This window comes from Tachypleus tridentatus, chromosome 10 (genome assembly GCF_004210375.1).
Source record: "Tachypleus tridentatus isolate NWPU-2018 chromosome 10, ASM421037v1, whole genome shotgun sequence".
In the NCBI taxonomy this organism is placed as follows: domain Eukaryota; kingdom Metazoa; phylum Arthropoda; class Merostomata; order Xiphosura; family Limulidae; genus Tachypleus; species Tachypleus tridentatus.
In genome coordinates this window covers 81372131-81392785 of record NC_134834.1, presented here as the reverse complement: position 1 = coordinate 81392785, position 20655 = coordinate 81372131, and the positions used below count along the sequence as shown (strand labels likewise).

General features: G+C 34.9%; 1 protein-coding gene and 1 long non-coding RNA gene across 2 annotated transcripts in view; both read left to right on the top strand.

Moving 5' to 3' along the window:
• The window catches only part of LOC143228388 (uncharacterized), a 129105-nt gene that overhangs the window by 32428 nt on the left and 76022 nt on the right, over positions 1-20655 (top strand).
• LOC143229704 (uncharacterized) lies at positions 14969-19678 on the top strand. Its single transcript, XR_013016006.1, has 4 exons — positions 14969-16795; positions 17161-17213; positions 17509-17567; positions 18189-19678. It is a non-coding gene; the product is annotated as an uncharacterized LOC143229704 (long non-coding RNA).

Genomic DNA, 20655 nt, shown 5'->3' with positions numbered 1-20655 from the left:
AAGGACGTATGTTTCACCTATACGTATGCTATGTGTGTATGGATACATATATGCAACAAACAATAAAACTACAAGGTTCCAAATCAAAGACAACAGTTCAATTTCAATCACGTTTTCGTTACTAATGGAGTAGAAATTACTATCAAACTTTGGTAGTGAATAAAATAAGCTTATGCATAATTTATACGGACTGCACCAAAAGGAACTACATTTTCTCTGAAGCAACTACAGTGTGACACGTGTTCCAACGTAGTGCTCGAGCCGGTAATATTTTTCATGTTCTATCGGCTGCAGAAAATCGAGATTTATTGTAAAAAAAACCCGGAAAGATTGAAGTCGTGTACGAACCATTTTTTTAAACAAATTAATGTGTGTTGATCACCTAGAAAATGATGGATTGGGTTATTATAGTGGCTTTCGGTTCAAGTATATAGTTACCAACATGGTCACCATATGTTAACTGATGATACTGTCCATATGGTACGTTTCTCACGGTACCATGGTAACAACCACCGTATTTGTCTCATCAACATAATTACGTGTTCATCACCTAGTTATAGTATTTTTTTAAGTCGTTGAACACATATTACAGTTGTATATAGTATGTCTCGAAATAGAAAAATATATAAGTATGGTTAGGGTATTCGACTAGCAATCTATGGGCCATTGGTTCGAATCCTGTCTTCGAACATGCTCGCCCTTTTAGCCGTGGGGGCGTTACAAAGGGATTGTCAGTCTCGTTATTCGTTAGTAAAGAGTAGCCTAAGATAGTAGATAGTATTGACTAGCTGTTTCAAGTGATGTTCACTAGCTCCCATTACTTCGAAATTAGAAACGGCTAGCGCAGATAGATGTCGAGTAGCTTTGATGGAATGTTAACAAACAAAACTTTTTTCAAAATTAAAAATTAGTAAATATTGCTACTGGATGTCATAACGTAATTGACAATTAAAGATACTAATGAACGTTTACAACTGAAATACACTTACATTATGTTAGATTTTAAAAACAATGTTTTAATTGTGGGAAAAAAACCTGAATTGTGCGAACTTCACAATGTATTTATTTAACAGAAGTTTTCAGTTTCTCATATGTAGTTACAACAGTTTCGTCAGGCGAAACATTTATGAATATTATAATATATTAAATAACCTGCAACAATTAACCGTGTTATAAGCAGAAATTCATACAACAAATGGTGTGTTATAGTAATTTAATAATTATATTTTTGTTACTACAGATATTTATTTCAGTTATAACTGTTTTGTACAAAATCATACGTAATACATTGGAGAAAATTGTTAGTAATAATAAAGTACGTTGTGGTTATCATACCAGGTGGCAGTATGCGGCTGTTTGAGGAAACATGCAATAAATAATAATGTAGTTGTAAAATCAAATAAGCAAATACCATCTCATTTTGCATAGATTAAAGCCTTTGGTAGAGTAGTAATGGATGTTTTTAAATCATTTATTTACTTACCTAGTAATAATGGACGGTTTTAAATACTTATTTGTTTACCGAGTAGTAATGGACTGTTTTGAGCCATTTATTTATTTACTGAGTAGTCGTAATGGACTGTTCTGAACCACGTATTTGTTTATTGAGTAGTAATGGTCGGTCTTGAATCGTTGCTTTGTTGCTTTCATGCTTAAACTGGGAAGACATTCTCGTTGTTGATCGATTAGTTCTACCTGGTTGTATCACGTTGCTGTTCTGAACAAGCCAAACTAGTACTGGATGTACAAGCTCTAATGGTTAGTTAGGCTAGGGTTAACATGTTGTTGTAGTACGGCAGTATTACACTTACAGACGATATTATAAACTAGCCCAGTCAGGCCGGTTACTCAAGGCTCTTTTTGTTACGCTTGGCTTCGTGTTCTTTTAGTGAGAGTTCGCGCATGAACAGTAAGACCAGTTCAGTCAGGAAAAAAAAGCCAGAAACATTTGTGACGTGGTCGCATGCTGTCGTGTTAAGCTTGGCGAAAACCAGGGTTTCTGAGAAAGATAATTATACATGTATATCCGAGAGAATTTTAAAAAATAAACGCATCATGCTTTTATATGGATTTTTTCCTCGTAACTAATAATTATTTCAGTTTCTCTTTTGAACCTTCACTGTTAGCATAGGATTTGCTTCATATGCAAATTTTTGTTTAACATTTATATATATATCTTTTCAGTTGTACACATTAAAATCACGACATGATACAGGTTTCTTGGCTACTATCAATAAAGATTAGGAACGTACTTTACTTTATAGGTTTGACTATACACATTTATTGTACTTACAAACATTACATTCCAATATCCCAGTTAGATTCATTCATTTTAATCATTATCTTGTGGATTGTATGTTAAAGAAAACGTTGTTTTAAATTGCTAATCTTATGGTTAAAATATACAGTCCACTCTAAGAGCATATTTATAAACAAGTATACGTTTATAAATATTCTGTATAGATATAAATGACCATTTTTGTACTGCGTGATTGAAATACAATGATTTCGTTGTATATCTTTGGTTGATTACTCATCACATGTCTTGCAGAATTTAAGAGGGCGTATTTTGCGATACCCATATTTAAATGGAAAGATATACTGTTATGATGCATTTTGTCATTTTCAAATATGAGATTCATTTGTGAACAACAATAGTTTTCTGGATCATGGAAACTCTTTAATATTTTGTATAGATGTTTAACAAGGAAATAGAGGTTGTTGTCGCTATTCTACAGTTAATCGACATAAATACTAAGTTAAAATTCAGTCCTGTAATTTGCCAGCGGTTTACTTACATTTCTATATTAGCCCATTTAGTGTGATTGAACAAGCTACCCAAATAGGGGAACTGTTCCCCTTTCACGTAAGGGTAGTGTTTACTCATGACGAAGTGTTATTCTTGCTTGTCACTACCATTACTGTACTCGTGATCAGCAGTCCAAGGCATTTTTATCAAGGCAAAGCTCTGCTATCGTAAACAGTTGGGTGCAGACCCCGGTCGATAGCCCGTGTTGCGTGTCGTGTGCAAAACACATTCGCTCGTTTTTGTTTTTTTTATTCTATAAGTATCTCTTTCTCGCGCGCGCGCACACACTCACCTATACATATACGTACACGTCACGTGATCCGTGTTTTCTCCGTTGTTGTATTAATGTTCATGATTGAGTAAATTTAATGGTTGCGCTTCGGTAGTTGACTAGTGTACCAACATCCTGCAACATTTAGATTGTTTGTGTGAATAAACAATGATTTTAGCCGGTATTCCGTAATTGTATTGTAGCCAAGTTAAACAATAAATTTAGCGCCTTGCCCCAAAACTGTTTCTTCTCGAAGAAGCCTGTAAAGAAAGAGCTATCGAAATAATAAACGGTTAAACGTCGTCGCTTTCGTTTTAGGGCACATTAAATTGCAATATAAAAAAGGGGGTTGTATAGTACATACCCCACTTGTTTTTATTCACAGTTAACATTTTCTGTGTTTTCTCTGCCTCTCTGTTTGTTCTACTGTTAACTTCTTTCTTTATTGTACTATGAGTTTCTATAGGTGCAATCCTCGGTTACGAGATATATAGATCTTTTCACGACGTAACGTGCATTGAAAGATAAACAATGGAAAGCAAACATTCTTTTTCGGGCTCGACACCTGGATTGTATAGCGTGTTTTCTTGAGTTTTAGACAAATGAGTCATTCACACAGTGATAACATAAGAACATTATTGGTGGAATTAGCATGTCTATGACGCACAAAGTTGGACTGTACTATTTTGAGAAATGTATATTGTTATAAGGTATTATAATTGTGCAACAATATATAAGCATTTCAACCAGTTCGAGAGGGTTTCGATAGAGTGAAGATGTTAAATTTTTATTTACTTGCAGGAGGAGGACGGAACTAAAAGTATATCAGCTCCACACTCCTCCGTCTTTGTGCTGAATAAAACAGCTTTAGCACTGAACGTGAAAAAAGTGCAGATACACAAATATATTGTTTTCATCCCCCTGCAAAGTTTGCAGTTTTTCATTGTTTCATATATAGCATTGTACAGCGTGTTTCTCGTGTATACTTAATAGCTTGATTCTTTTAAGAAATGTGTATTTTTATCTACCGAAAGAGTAAGTAATGTTTTTTCGTTTTCTGTCTAACCCATTACTTATAGGAAAGCACTAATATACAAGGTCTGTTCGAAAAATACGCGAACTGTTTGAATTGCACGGCTCCAGTTGGTTAGGGGAATCCGCTTGGTGTCGCTAGGTTCGCACAGATCAGCTGATTACGACGCCATTTCCCGATTGCAGATATCTTTATTTGTGTATTAGCTACGCGGTTTTAAGTGAAGTGCGATTTTTTCGTTTGGCGGATTTCAGAATGAATGACCTGAAGGAGCAACGACTTGCTGTGAAATTTTGTGTTAAACTTGGAAAATCTGCGACTGAAACTTTCGCTATGCTTAACACGGCTTACGGTGATGTTGCTATGAAGCGTACGGCATGTTTCAAGTGGCATGAACGTTTTAAGGATGGTCGACAGTCCATTGAAGATGATGAGCGTCCTGGACGTCCTTCCACGACAACTGACGACCCACACGTCGACAAAATCAACACCCTGGTGCGGGCAAATCGACGTCTGACTGTCAGGGAGCTTGCTGAAGAGTGTGGGATATCAGTTGGATCTTGCTACGAGATTTTGACAGAAAAATTGAAGATGACCGCGTTGCTGCGAAATTTGTGTCTCAGAACTCGTGAGTTTTTGGCCAAACACTCGATCACTGTTCTTCCCCACTCCCCCTACTCACCTGACCTTGCTCCTTGCGATTTTTTCTTGTTCCCCAAACTCAAAAGACCCTTGAAAGGAAGAAGATTTGAGACGATTCCCGAGATTAAGGCAAATGCGACGAAGGAGCTGGAGGACATTACAAAAGAAGCGTACCAGGACTGTTTCAACAAGTGGAAACACCGTTGGGATAAGTGTGTGCGTTGGGGAGGAGAGTACTTTGAAGGGGTCCCAGACCTGTAACTTCTAAATAAAGTACATTTTGTTTTATGACGTCAGTCCGCGTATTTTTTGAACAGCCCTTGTACCTTCAACTACAGTCACTAATACCTGGTTCCTGATGTGAAAGCGGAAAGTTATACGGACTTACAACACTAAAATCTGGGGTTCGATACTCCGCGGAGGTCACAGCAGATAATCAAGACTATATTTTGTTTAAACAAACACTAATACTTAACACCAAGTTTTTGCAAGAAGGTAATTGTAATTAGGCTGTATAATCTTTCGGAGTTTTTCTCCAGTTTATGTGCTGTATAAACGAAGTCAGTTAGGTGCCTTTAGGTGGCTAAACCAAGGTTTATTAATGATACTGTTATGAGGCTGTGTTTATAATATTTTAATTTAAGCGTCAGCATTGCGTTGCTCGAGAGGGTTTTAGATTCGATGTGAAGCGAGGAGCGCGTGACATTTCGAATTTTCTTAAAAATACTGCGAAAAATTATTGTAACAATGTAGAAATATATACAAGGTTCTGTGTAGCGTGACGTCACTCTCTTAAACCGCTGGTTGAACCTATTTCTAAATTATACCGAATGAATTTCTTCGGCCCTGATGTTTGCGCAAAGGTAAAAACTTTCCATCCAAGCCCCTAGGGAACCTGAGTATTCTTCGAAAAACACTTTTATGGAGATTTCCCGAAAGTGGAACCCCTAATTTTGGCACTGATTTACCCTCAGAACACGTAAATTCTAGGGCCTGCTAATTATCGTTCGTAACTTGGTTAAAGAAATTAAACTTGCACTATAGCGCTAATAATCGTTAAACCGAAAAGGTGCAGATAGTAAGTAGATCAGGCATCAAATTCGGGGCTCTGTAAATGTGGGCCAAAGGCCCTCGCTTCGCTAATACCAGTAGATAGTTGGATTAATTAGCGAGTCTGCAAGAGTGCTTTCGACTTGTTTGTGATTTTACCGTACCTACAAGAAAGTGTGCCAGGGAGTGCGTGTTTAGCTTCACTTCTTTCTCTTATCATTAATTTTGGAATTTCTCTTGAAATATTGGGTATGAAGTTTGTGGTCCTGGCAGACTTAACTGGTAGATCATGTGCGTTGTAATTCTTTAACTGGAGAGGTCTTTATGTTATTTGTATACGAGTGATCAAGAATAATCCGCCTAAAGATAAAAACAATAAAATATTGCTACCTTATAATGACGCAGTGATTGGTCAGTAAATGAAAAAACTCAACACGTAGCTGATTAATGGTCAGCGACCTCAATTAATTGGAAAGAATACTTCAAGGAACTCTCTACCAGACCCAGATGATATGAAATACATTAAAAACAAATCACTCAACTCCATAGCTAATTGGAATAATCGATTTGTCAATGATGGATGAATAGACAGAGAAATAATTCGGAGACTGTTCAGTGAATGGCATTGTTGCCCAAATCCTTGAAAGACTATTGAGCACCAGAAGAGCGTAGAATAATAGCAGTGTCAAATGTATGTGGGTTAAGCTAGTGATATAGGAAGCTGTAGAAAGACCCGCATGAGAACTGTAGGAGTAAGACTGTTTGTGAAGGAAAGTCTGAGGGGTACAACCAAAGAATTCTACAACCTCACGTTTTATGATAATCACACAGCAGTATCTAGTAGTGTATGCAGACACCACTGCGCTGCGCTTTTGGGCTACTTAACCTTGAAGATGTCTACAATGTTGGCATTTTGGCAATTTAGCTAAGGACTTTGGAAGTCTCGGATATTAGTTGTAGTGGGCACCAAATTGTTAGACAAAAGGAGATCTTAACTTTTTAAAATTAGATCTGGCTTGCTACAAGAATTTCTGACTAGTCCTGTTCTGTTCATCACACGTGGTAGTTATTAGTTGTTGCAAACATCCCACACACACCAGTGGAAAGCAGTGGACTGTCTGTAAGGGATCAGCAAAATCTTTTGCAAGGGAGCTAAAGGTAACGAAATGTCCATTCAACTAGATGGTCTGTTGAGTGTTGGCCACCACATCTCACTTAAACACTTTTTTCTCTACAATCGAATATGGAGACAGGAACATAATAAGAACTTTTGACACTTTTTTCGGATGCTGTAACTAATGTCTACACATGTCAAGTATTTGACAAAGAAACTACTGAATCTTAACAATTCTCAAACATACTGCAGCCCAGAAAGTGCATCAAAGGAGCATCAATCTGGGAGCAACATCCATGCTTTATGGACTCATTCCCATATGCCCAGATAACATCCAGTTACACATACACGCAAGGTGTTCGCTCAAGGTCATCGCTAATTATTGTCACTAAACCCTGCAGGCTGTTCAGTTATAGTATTGATTTTGCAGACATAAAAGAGGACGTTATTACTCAGTTTTGATTTTCTTGTTCACTATTTCCGAAAATGGGGTCACCTTATATTCGGTATCGCCCTATAATCGGGACAATACTTTATATTCCTGGTCACAGCCGCATGTCATTAAACGAGAAAGTGAAGTACGTAGGTGGTAATATGCGGTTTTTGGAAAATTGGTAAAATCTTCAAATGATGTTACTAAGACAAATTATGTATGCTGAGAGAATAGGAAAAAATGAAAGAGAGGTCAACTGGAAAGCTAGAGAAAAAAGAAGTCTGAAAAGGACAGGTGCTATTTAAACCAAATGAAATTAACAAATATTACTAGTAGAACCTTGAAGAAATTATTGAAAGGAGGACCTTTGACAAGACTAGTGCCAAACTCCTCATGCATAAAATAATAATATCAATAATCTTATTAAAATCAATCCATGTACATTGAATTTGTGATGTTAAAATAATTGTAAAGAATGACATATAACACTTAAAAATGCTAAAGTATAAATTAAAAAGTATATGATAGTTGCTGCTGGCCGATTTTCACCTTGTGGTCGATAGTTCGAAATAAGGGACTAGGGACGACACAACGATACCAGGTTTGTATCGGATAAACGGATTGCGACGGGACTCCACAATCGGGCTGTGTTTCGAATGGTGCTAAATGCCTAATGTGTAAATAGGTTAGCAGAATTTATTACGTAAATTATCTATTATTGTTTGTTTAACGAAGTCCAGGAGAGCGACGTACAATTTTGTTACTTTTGTTAGTAGGTAAAATTTCTTTTATACACGTACACTTTGAAATATCTAGCTTTCCTATCATTGCTGATGTCCGTTACTCATGCAACTCTCCACATTTCTAGTCACGCTAAACCCTAGTGTTTAATTTTCATAGGCGCAAAGCTAGACAAACAATTTGCCAGTGCGCTCTACTTAGAAAGAATAGCTCACCGTACAGGTTTGACTGCCAGCATTACTAAATCCGTGATTAGGGTTTGAAAAAGGTCTTTTTTTTTATATTTTTATATATATATATACGTATAACCAACTAGTAACTAGACGCGCATGCGTAGACTTTTATTTAGTACACACACACGCAAACATATGCCTGCGGCTCTGCACTGTGGCTTGACGATGTGGGAGAGCTTGCAAGCTGTTGTTTCGTGTGCAAGCCAAAAATTACGGTTTCGTATTCTGTAGTTGGCTGGTTGCTTTGACTACTGAGATAAACACGAATAGCGAGCAACGATCGGCTGATACTAGGGAGTCTTCGTCTCGCGTGTGAAGGGCTCAATCGTAGTGATCACCTTATTCATCGCCATGATAGTTTTGCAGTTTATTAATTTACAAATGTAGAATTGAGTTCACCCGAAGTTGGTGTACAAGTGTATTTGTCCATTAGATTAGAGTTTTATAGTTATGAGATATAATTCGTAAGTTCAGGAAGATTGGTAGATGAAGGAAGTTTATAATTTCGAAATATACACGTTAATGAGATATATTCCCTGTAGACACTTTTAATGATTTATACATTGTGACAGTCAAAGTTAGTCCTGATGGTAAAAGGAAAAAAAAAATATAGCTATAATAAAATGATGCAAATGCAGCACTGTTTACATTATGTACTATAAAGGAACTATATTTTCTATATGTTGCTAATTCATTATAATTATATGTTTCTCAATCACATTTTATTTTATTTTATCAAAATGTATTTCACTTTTTCACTCTTTTTACTGAATTTTGATTAGTATAAGTGATTCGTCATTTGTTTTTCCCTCGTGATGTACATTAATGATTAAGACAATACAATGATCAGAATCCGAGATTGTTAGAGAAATGCAATTTTAAGTGTCTTAAACACGATGAAATGTGTTTCGAGACATAATGTTTCCTCGTGAATGGTGGCTGCTTTCAGAAACAAGTGAACATGTCTGCATGGAGAAAGACTTTGTTTTGGGCCAATCGGGAGAGACTTTTAACGTGAGTTTGTCATGTGACTTTCAAGATGGCGACTTCAATAGAAGATGGAAAGCTTTGAAATTTAGCTAAAGTTAAATGTTTCTTTTGAAAAGTACACTGACAGTTAGAAGAAGAAAATCATTTGTAAGACACGTTTTTTTCGTGTATGGTATTTTTATAACATTTTCAACATTATTAAAATAAACTCCTATACTCTGAGGGAATAATATGAGCCATTATTTTACACCAGCAGACCCAATTTTAATGTAGGGTGATGCTTCCTTTTTTTCTGTACATACTGTGCAATACTAAAAAGTATAATTAACTTGTCTATAATACATAGTGTGAATTAATATGTGCATTCTATATGAAGTACTTTTCTGTGCTGGGATAGTTTTGTTCTAACGAACAAAACAGTTAAAAAGGCTGGTTGTTTAGTCATTGACATCACATGCTATTCTTGTACTTTAATGATTGCAAACCACTGACAAACACAGTAGGTGATTGCAAGCTATATTTAAAGTATATCATTTGATATATAAACTGCAAGACAGTTATTCTTCCATAAGTTTTCAATGAGAGTACGAACGTAAAATCTTCAAAATTCAACCAGAAATTGTGAAGACGTGTGTTCAGATGATTTGGAAACGCGCGTAAGTTTGTACTCTACATGACAGCCGCACTGTTTTGTGTTCTGTTTCCAAGGTTAATGGAGTTGTTTTAGTTTATCGCTTATGTCTGACTGCCACAAGGTTGTGTACAAGGAACCATGTGGTTACAGAATACAATTAACAAACGATCGGCCTCAAGAGATCAAGTACCCAGAAAAGGGCAGACTTAGCCCGTAGGTGACCTGATACAAGAACTGACTCATGAAAATTCCCCTCGAAGGTATGTATACTTCAGTTGAGCACATATTGGACACGTAATGAGGAACCGTGCGGGCACCTGGATCGACAATGGACTGGAAGTCGACTTAGGAAATAGTACGGGTTTTGCAATGTGGTTTATCGTACCACGTTTGGACATGTTTCAGTAGGTGTTTCAAACATATATTGAGTACCTGTGCGCGATATAACAAGCATTAATAACTTTTTGAAATCGTGTTTCTTATAATGTAATCCTATGAACCTTTCTAAACGAGCATTGTGTCAAAATGGTGCATCGTGCACATATATAATAAAATATCATTGTATATTTTATTTATAAATTTAGTCGTGAATAAAGATATATCAGTAGATTTATGGTGTAGCAATACTAATTTCACTCTTTCGGTGTAACGTAATTCCATATGATGCGAGTTAACAAAATACTGTGTATTTTTTATTTTGCTTTAAACCAAAAAAGAGTCGTTAAACATACGTACGAATAAGGTGAATGACCCTCTATCTAAACATTTCCTCAACCTGAATGAGGCCTGATTCTTACACGTACATGGAATATTGGTGCGCGTGTGTGAACGGAAGTTTACTTGCAGTATCCCACAGAAACAAAAACTACAACAGCCACATTCTTGAAGCTTCAGTTTCAAAACAGTATGTCATGCTTTTTTCTTTCTCCCTTTATTTCCTATACGAGAAAATAAGTAATCCCAGAATGACAAGCTTTGGGTTGGGTGTTTTTGAGAATTATTACATCAGAGAGAATGAGTTTACAACTTAAGATGAAGTGTGTAATAAAAATCAATGAAGTCATCGTCTGAGTATTTGAGCTAAGGCCAAATTAATTTCTGCCCATAGATTATTAAATACTAGACAAATTGAAGTATATTGTAACGTATTCTATCGTTGGGCTGGTTCGTTTTAAGTTATGTGGCGAAAATATCATGGGAAGTTAATTTACATGTTTAACATTTGCCACCGTTTTTCAACAGATACTGCTGTAACTAAATACTGTAGGCCTAATACACTAATAACATTTAACAAAAATTTCCTTGTATGATGTCTAACTCAAAAATAAGGTTGCGAAATTTTCTTACCAGTCATTCGAGTAACTGATTAGAGACGATAAATGTCACTCTATAATTTTTCTGACACTGAACTAGTACTCAGTGAATACGCAATCACTAAATTAACTACTCATTACTATTTATAGCATCCACTGTAGATATTGTAAGAAGATTCGATTATTACAGAAAGTTAAGCACTGTCCTCTCGCAAAGAACTAACTCATAACACTGAAAATATTACTAACAAACAGTATAATTATATAGCAAGAATCGGAAATAATGACGTTTTGAAAATAAAGCTGTGTTTATTGAGTAAATACAATAGGTACATTTTGCTGTACACCTTCTCGTATAGAATTTTCAAATTATATCACAACAATTTCTGTTCAGTTTTGTTTTCATTTTGATTATTAAAATTGTTACGCAGTTACAACGTCTAGACTGAGGTTAGGCCTACTCGTGTTTTAAACAAACATTAATAGCTGAAAGATAACGTCCCATAACTTGTAGAACGCTAATTATATTAGAAAGATAATATTGTAATTAATTTATTTTAAACTGCTAACTTCTTTATAGAATATACACCATTTGATCTATAACGAAATCCGCAAACTTAGTAATGATGACATTGATTTAGGTTCAATACCATCATGACCTGCAATTGAAAATTGAAATTGCAAACTTAACCAACAAACAGTTCAGAATTAATACATAATATATTAGAACTCTCATAATTATAATTAATTTACATAAAATACTATTGTCTCCTAGGGAAGGAGGTATCAAGCGTACAAGTTAGCATTGAATATGTAGAATGACAACAATAGTATTCATTTTCAGAAGTAACCTAGATGAAAAATATATATATATAATATTTCAACACACTGTCGGGGGGGGGGGTGCTCTGAAAGATGCATTCACCACGAATATTATTTTGGTTTAAGTATTAAAAATTGCCTTGAACGTTGAAGAACGACTTACGTGTCACGCGAAATGATCAATATTGTTGCGAAGTGTACTTATTGCACATGCGTAAGATGTAATATTCGTTACATCAGTTGTGTTGTGTAATTATATTTAGTAACGCAAAAATATCGAATTTCTCGTATTTTGTTAAAGGCTTGCTTCGTAAAAGCATTAGATTTCGTTTAATGTTTTATTCCATGGAACTGTTTGATGTAGAAACTATAAATTTAAAATAGAATTATATGTAACACTAAGGCTACAATTAAACTTAATTTCAACACCAGCAATTAGATTTGCCCATGGATCATGTGGTTCTCCATATTAAGTTATTGTACATCCTTTGTTTATAGTCTGTATATTAAATAAAGGCGTATACTAGAAGAATAGCTATAAAAGCAAAACAACAAGCAGTTTGTAACGGTTTTATGTTAATCAACCTAGACTTGCTGATCTGGTTAACACACACATACATCAATTCCAACATCTTGTATGTCCACAAAATACCGCTGTTACAAATTTCGAACAGTTTCCTGAAAGTTAATAGTTACCGTTGTTACTACGAGTAGATGTATTCCTGATAAATCCACGTGCAGCAAGAAATTAAGTATTGTAATGTAGGCCACTGTACTCACGAAATTTAATAGTGAGCTGGATTTCAAACCAGCTTTGAAACCAACACATAAATCTAGTATGAGTTATAATTATGGCCTAGGTTTTGTGTAAAAAATAAGTCGGCCATTGTTGTTAGTTATAGCAGTGTGTAAAGTCCAACCAGCCATGTTTTTAACAAACAATTTTCTCCTTGCTTCTAGATTAATATCAGTTTCTCGTGTTGCAAAAGCTGCAGAAGAATACGATATTATGTGTGTATATATACGATATTATATATAATAATACAGTAAACGCCTGTACCTCGGCGTTTGCTGTCGATTGAAGAAGTATAACGTATTCTAAAAACCAAGGCTACAAAGAAAAACTACTAGCGACAACATGCAAGAAAACTCTTGAAAACAGGATATGCTTTGAACGGTTTTTTTGTTTGTTTAGAATAATATATACACATTTATATATCTATAGATGCACATCACAAATAAGCATGTCTTGCTAGTGTTTAGTTAACACATGGCCGTAAGTTATACAACACAACTGCCAAGACAGAACGCGTGATTCGCTACGTCAGTCACTTGAAGGAGGCTGATAGTAAACGGAAAAGTTATAGGTACCGTAGAGGCTCTTGATGTATAATTACAAGAGCGACGTAATTGTTCTATTTTAACTGAAATTCCTTCAGTCGTGTGTGGCGGAATCTACAGCTTACAGTAGACAAGAAACAAATAAGTTTTGTACGTCTAGAGTATGTACATGTTAGTGTATTTATGTACACATATTCTATATAGGGGTATACGGGATAAAGAGGTTGCATTCATTAGCTTCGATTATCACAATATGTGATAAATATTTGTACAGCATTTACAAAAATAACTCCGCCATATATAAAATGTTTATTTTAGTAGTATGTTCAAACCGCAGTCAACACATCAGACTTCCGATAATTTTCATTGTTTTATTCCCATATTGATTTACGTTTATCCTTTAAAAAATGTATATATATAAATATGTATATATATAATGCTGATAAAGAGTAGATACAGATTCAATTAAAATCTAGGGGTAGAGAACTGGAAACTTGTAGAGGACCCTTTATCTTCAGCACCATTTGTATAACCTCATTTCTACACCCTTCTTTCAAGTCTTTTCGTCAAAGGTTTAATTTAATGTTGATATATACAACATAAACCATAAGTTTTGAATTAACATTGGTATGTTCACATTATATTATACACATGTGTAAAAAGCTGTTGTATTAAATATTTGCCCGAATTAATTTTCAAATTTCAGAAATCTTGAATGTTTGTTTTGATGTATGTGTGTGTCTATATATAATAGTAATGAAATTTTATTGATTCTGTATTTATTTCTAGAAAGTTTTAATAAAATACCAGTCGGGTTTTGAATGGAAAACAGTTTGTGTATATGAATGTTTTTCAGAAACAACTAGTGTTTCCAGTGTTAGATGATATATAAAAAAACTGGCATACGTATAAGTAGAAATAAAAATATATAATAAATATCTGGATGACACAAAACAAGCTGTGAAAACCACAGTTTTACGGTTCAGTTATAGGTTGTTGATTCTGTGTATTTTCTTATAAACTATATAGAAACTTGTATTATGTACACTTCCTGTGTTGCCATATCGGTATCCATTTAGCTGTTAGTAAACAGAGACTACCACAATCGTCAACAACCACGTGTGTTGATTCTTTATTAAAGTTTCAGAACAGCTTGATACACTACAATGCACATATTATATATTAGTTTTTGACCTTGTTGGAAAGAAAAGCTAAATCCAAAGCTACATGAAGTTAAATACCTGTTTTATTTATTTCAAATATCGATGTCGTATCTTTAGGTTAAAATTAGACGAAGCCTTGTATTTATAACAACTTTGTGTTTTAAAGTTTAATACAGTGAGATTTATGCTGCATACTTACCGTACATCGCTGACAGTAAGAAAGAATAAAGAGCCTCTTAGAAGACAATAGAAAAGTTCTTTTCTTTCTTTGTTCGTGAAGGAGGAGATGTGGGGGAACACACGAAAGGCTGACTGACCAGTCTAGTAATGCGAGATGAATGTCTCTTTGTTCAACATGCTGAACAGGCTTGTCGTTGATTGGTAGCCTAAAAATATGACGTCAGAAGCTTTCCTACAGTAATTACATTTATGACAAATGAAATTTCGTATATGTATATTGATTTTTATCATAATAAGAATGAATTACATTAACTAGTCAGCGTAGCGTGTTTTCATCTTCTGGTTAATAGTTCAAAACCACAAGTTTATATAGAAGGCACTCTCACAGCCATGGTTTTCTTCCTTAATCATTGCCAGGGTGGAGTCGTAAAACGTCGGTTTCAAAACCACACCCAAAACATACCGATTTTTAATACATGCACATTTACACTGTGAAAGAGAGAGAGAGAGAGAGAGATAAACATATAATAAGATAGATGAAGATTTTAGAATGAATATTTAATGAGAAATTTGGAATGTTTTTAACTGTTGTTTTATTAGAAGTGATCGGCTTTTGTAGGACTTCAAAACGGTGGTATTCCCCAAACTTTTAAAAGACTATATCTTCCAGTTTATGTTTCTTTTGTTTTGATATCTAAGCTAAGTGATTGAGTTCTGAGGTACCAAGCAAACTTATTAAATATATCACGGGGTCTCAGAGTCAGTCAGATTTAGGTTTACTTAGGTACACTCTATCTCATCAGTGGAAACCCAAATCAGATACGTTAAAATGACGGCACTGGGCACAATTTACAGGGCGCTTTCCGCGGAATCAGTCGCAGCTCGTCCTGAAGCCTCAGTGGACTTTTAGTTAGAAAACAACATAGCATAGTCCTGTACTGTGTGTGATTTTATAAACGCGTGGAAACATACGTATGTGAAATATTTCACGAGAGAATGTTCACTGTTTTGATTAGCGAGCGCATTATCACTTTAAACGTACAAGTCGTATTGAATGTATTGATTTATTACGTGCTAGTTTCCATTTGTATCAGTGTTCCAATTATTTAATCTCGAATTAATTAAAGATTTTCTACCAGCCACCCTTTTTGTAATCTACTTGTGGTTTCAAGTGTTGTTTGCTTGTTGCTTATGAACGAGATATTTAGTTAAGTTTAAAAGGTGAAATAAGTGGGGTTTTAAATTGCGAATTTTAGTGTCTGTAAGTTTTTTTTATATGTTAAAATATTCTTTATCCATTTGCTCAGCAATTTTCTGTTTTGAATTATTTTGAAAGGTGCACTCTGGACTATCTATGCTGTGTCCGTTGCAGGAATCGAACCCGAACTTTAGCGTTATAAGACCTTTTAAGTATATCGCTGAGCCATCGGAGTGAGGGCTGTCCGATTTAGTGCCGTGTTGCTTTAGACACTTTCTTGTACTCTTTCGTTGTAATATCATTTGAAGCTGTCCAACTTTTCCAATATATATATATATAACATTCAGAGGTACTTAACCAAGCAGGTCTGTGAAGACTGACATTGCTTGACACTCTGACGGTTTGGATATTGTTCGAGAATATCTCCTTACCAGATATACTCCGACATCAGACCACTGTTGTGAAAGATACTTAAGTAGTGGAGCTCTTATTATGAAGAATTTTTAACACAAGATTTGTAAATTTGATTTGACGTTTTCACACATACGAGAAGAATCCAATAAAACTTAGCTTGAAGCACGTAGCGCGTGACTATAACTTTCATATGGTATCCGTTCATTTAAAGTACACGTGCGTAGTGACGTAACGCTAACAGTTTTTCTCTGATGAGTTGTGTAGTAACGCTGTTCTCGAACTCATATTGAACTACTAGAAGTGAGTACATGCGTTTCTTGCTCTTAGTTCACACTATAGGTTCTGATTCTTCTGAGTGAAACTTTGTTAGTCTTCCTAATGAGTCCCGAGAAATAGCAAAATCGAAACAAAAAAGTACGTGAGTTATCTGTGCATAGTTTTTGTTTAAATTAATTGTATCATATTGTTCTGATTTACATTTGTTTTTAAAAATGTATCAGTTTTAATTATACGAAATATAATCCAACCAAATTACCATAAGCAAGAGTGGGTAAATGAAAGTAGTGTAATTGTTTCCATGTTTCACGTCTTCCAAGTGAAACGTAATTGTATGTATCTACCCACAGCTGCGTTATTAAAGTAACTGAGTCGTGGCCATTGCAAATAATATGACATTCAAATTAAGTTTTTTTTCAGTGTACAGTTTCATTACATTTACTTTATTACTGAGACGAAGAATAAACTAGCAAGTACTTTTTCTGTGTATACACATTTTTCAGTAAGACTGAAGACTAGAATTTATTTACAGTGAAGTGACGAATTTGTAATTCAGGTAGGCCTTTCTTTTTAACATGCCATTCAAGTAAACACTTAGATGGCTTTAGTACAGAACTTTATCATTTTGTCCTTGTTTGGTCATCATTATAGTTTTATTAGATTGAAAAACCAACACCTCATGCCTTTGAAAGTAAATCAGAATATTGTACTAGTTTAAACTGGAAATCCCAAAAGAGAAACGGTCAATGGACCAGTGTTATAACAGTTGTGTATTAGTTGAAGTGAGAAAATGACCTACGCAAGCGGATACGGTTAATACAATTTTGTATTTTTATTCGACGAACGTACAGGCCGAGTAACAGTTGAATTCTTTTTCTCTGTGTGGATAATAAACAACAAACTTTTTGCTGTAAGTATATTAGGTGTACCTTTTTTTAGTTTGAGAAATAAACTAATTGTTTTTTGATAGTCATGAATGTGAAAATAAGTAATGCTTAAAACTTTTTAGCTCGGTTTATAACAGTATTTCTCTAGAGCAGGAATTTTCAAACTGTGGTGTGTGGAGCTAATGTCATTTGTGCACGACACGATTAATATAATCAATCATAAAATTGTAATAAGTCCTGTCTTAACTTTCTACGTACATACTACGTCCCCACTTAAGACTCACCCTATACTTGCATACACTTACCAGTATTCCCTTAAAATTTACAAAAAATGGTACCACATTCTTCAATCATGCTAGAAAATACCATCACATCTTTCGCATTAATGGGTGTCATTTTTTTGTTACGAGGTTTGTTTTTTTTTGTAATTAGGCCCTGGTTTGTAAGTTTTAGACATTAAACAAAGTAGCAGGCGAGCTTGAATATAGTACTTCCAGTGAATTAATTAAAGATACCACTTAAACTTTCAATCTCATCACTAGTCTGACTTCGTTAAGCTTTGTTTTGCCCAGTATTGTTACTAAAGTTGAACATCGAGTATCAAAATTTAATTTTTACTTAACTGTTTTTGATTTCTTCAAAAGAAGAGAGTTGGAGAAAGAAAATATCACTCGCGATATAAAAGTATGTTGTGTGTTACGACCAGTAAGAAGGCCGTGACGCGATGTAGCCGAAGAAGTCAGCATGATGCAGCGCAGTTACAGCAACGTGAACAAACCTTTTCACTGTGGGAGGCTATTTTCATCCTGATTACAGAAGTTTTAATACTTGCTCTCTCCATATATGTGTGTGTATATATATATATATATATATATATATATATATATATTCATTGTTGAAAGATATTGATAAATGTAACTATCCAAATATATCATGTAATAAAATGAAACAAACATGACGTTAAACTGAACAGAGAAACCATTAAAGCCAGCCGGGAGCAGTAGCTCAAACACGGTAACATGAAAGTGACTCAGTACGTTTATTTTTTGTTACCTACAGCAGTGAGTTTAAGAACAGTAAGTGAGCACACAAATCTCCTGTTATTTAAAGTATTGCCTGTCCGATCTGAAAGAAAAAAAAAAATAAAAATAAAAACGTACATGTAGCCAACGACATAAGTACTCCAAGAGTTATTATATTTTTAGAGTCGGCCAGGTGAAGATGTCCAGATGTTAGTAATTCTGTTTACGTCAACTGGAGCCTGTCCAATAAAAATATATATATATATATATATTGTACTCTCGCGCGTTTGTCAAATTCGTGTTAAAACAGTTTGCCTTGGAAAATTAAATCATTTTTGTTTTTAACCCAGTGACCTTGCAGAGACTATTGTTTAGTATGAACCCCTAGGTTAGCAAGCGAATTATTTAACCTTACGGAAGAACCGATTTTCATTGTATATATATTTCAGAAACGGTCATGAAGTAATTAAATGTTCCTGCAAATTTGGTTTTCATTAGACATTTGTAGAAAAAGTAGACAGTTGTTTATGACACAGTAAATCCATTTTTTAAATTACTTTGGTTTGCAAGCGAGAAAAAAGCGTCTTTTTTTTTTTTTTTCCTTGGACAATAGGGGGTTGGAGAGGGTGAGCACTACGTCATCCCGCACTTCAAAATGCACTTTGGGGACGAGAGATTGAGTTATGAAGTTGTTTTTTGTTGCATAGTAAACATACTGTAAAATATTTTCGAAAAAGAATTCCCAACACTTAAATCTCCGCAGGTCTGTTTGACGTAATGAATTCGTATAATTGAATTACAGCGCTTATAAACAGTGTTATACAACAAATTGCGGACAGACATCTCAGACTAGGTATAGTGCTCTTTTAAATGTTGTATAAACACACACACATAACAGTATTATGTTTTAAGAAATCCTTCTAGAGTTACAAGTTTTTGATAACGTGAAATACATGATATGTATTGATTTAAACGCTCGTTAGCTACTAAACACTTAACGTATAGTTCCTCGTAGATCGGTATGACAAGCGAGTCTGGAGATATCGATTGCTTTTGACTGGGTAATGTGTTATCGACCGGGGGTAGTTAGTCCTGGCAGTGCTCTCGTCCCTGGAAGTGTTTCCCGAACAAGAGATGTACCTATACAAGCTTTTGATGCGCCCTGCGCTTCGAGCTTCTTCGTACGTAGTTCGTTGTGCAAGAATGGGGCTGGCCTCTCCCGGGTTTTCTTTATTTACATGAGCATATGTACAGAAAATATGTATGTGTTTACCAGTTTGTGTCTTCTGTTCAAGGTTCAGGGTGAAAAAAAACGGTGGCAGGTTTTCCGGAGGAAGCCGTTGGTTGGCACGTGACTTGTGTTGCGCAAAAACTTTGTATATATATATATATATATAATATATGATTTAAGAAAGTTTTTTTGCTTACCCATATTTTCATGCACTATAATAATAATAATAATAATTGGTTTGTTGTTAAGAACAGTATAGAAAAACACACAAAGCAAATAAAATGCGTACTTCACATACAGGGTTTATATGTGTGTGTTTTTCTTATAGCAGAGCCACATCGGACTATCTGCTGAGACCACCGAAGGGAATCGAACCCCTTATTTTAGTGTTGTAAATCCGGAGACGTACCACTGTACTGTAATGAAAAGTACAATGATGCAGTAGATTTCCTTGAGCTTGTGTGTTATTACATATATTTGCATAATTCGATGTGAATATCTGAATACACTGAGGAAAGATGCTCCTCACGTGGTTATATTTTCGTTCTAATCATATTTCTAACTTGGCAGTGATGTTTTATATCTGTGTGACTTGCAATGCCTGCTAACAACTGTTGATTCACCCCTACGTTTTACCTCCTGAACTGTACTTGCATACTTTGGCAGAAATGTATAACACGCCTTAAAAATAACAATAACAAAGTTCTGTATTTTAACGTGAACCTTAAAACTATTAAGTAAGAACAGGAGGGAAGGAAGGAAGGAAAAGACAATAATTTAATCGACTCTCAGATCATCTTGTGGATAGCTTTTATAATAATCAAAAATACACAAATTTAATTGTATGGTGTGTAATGT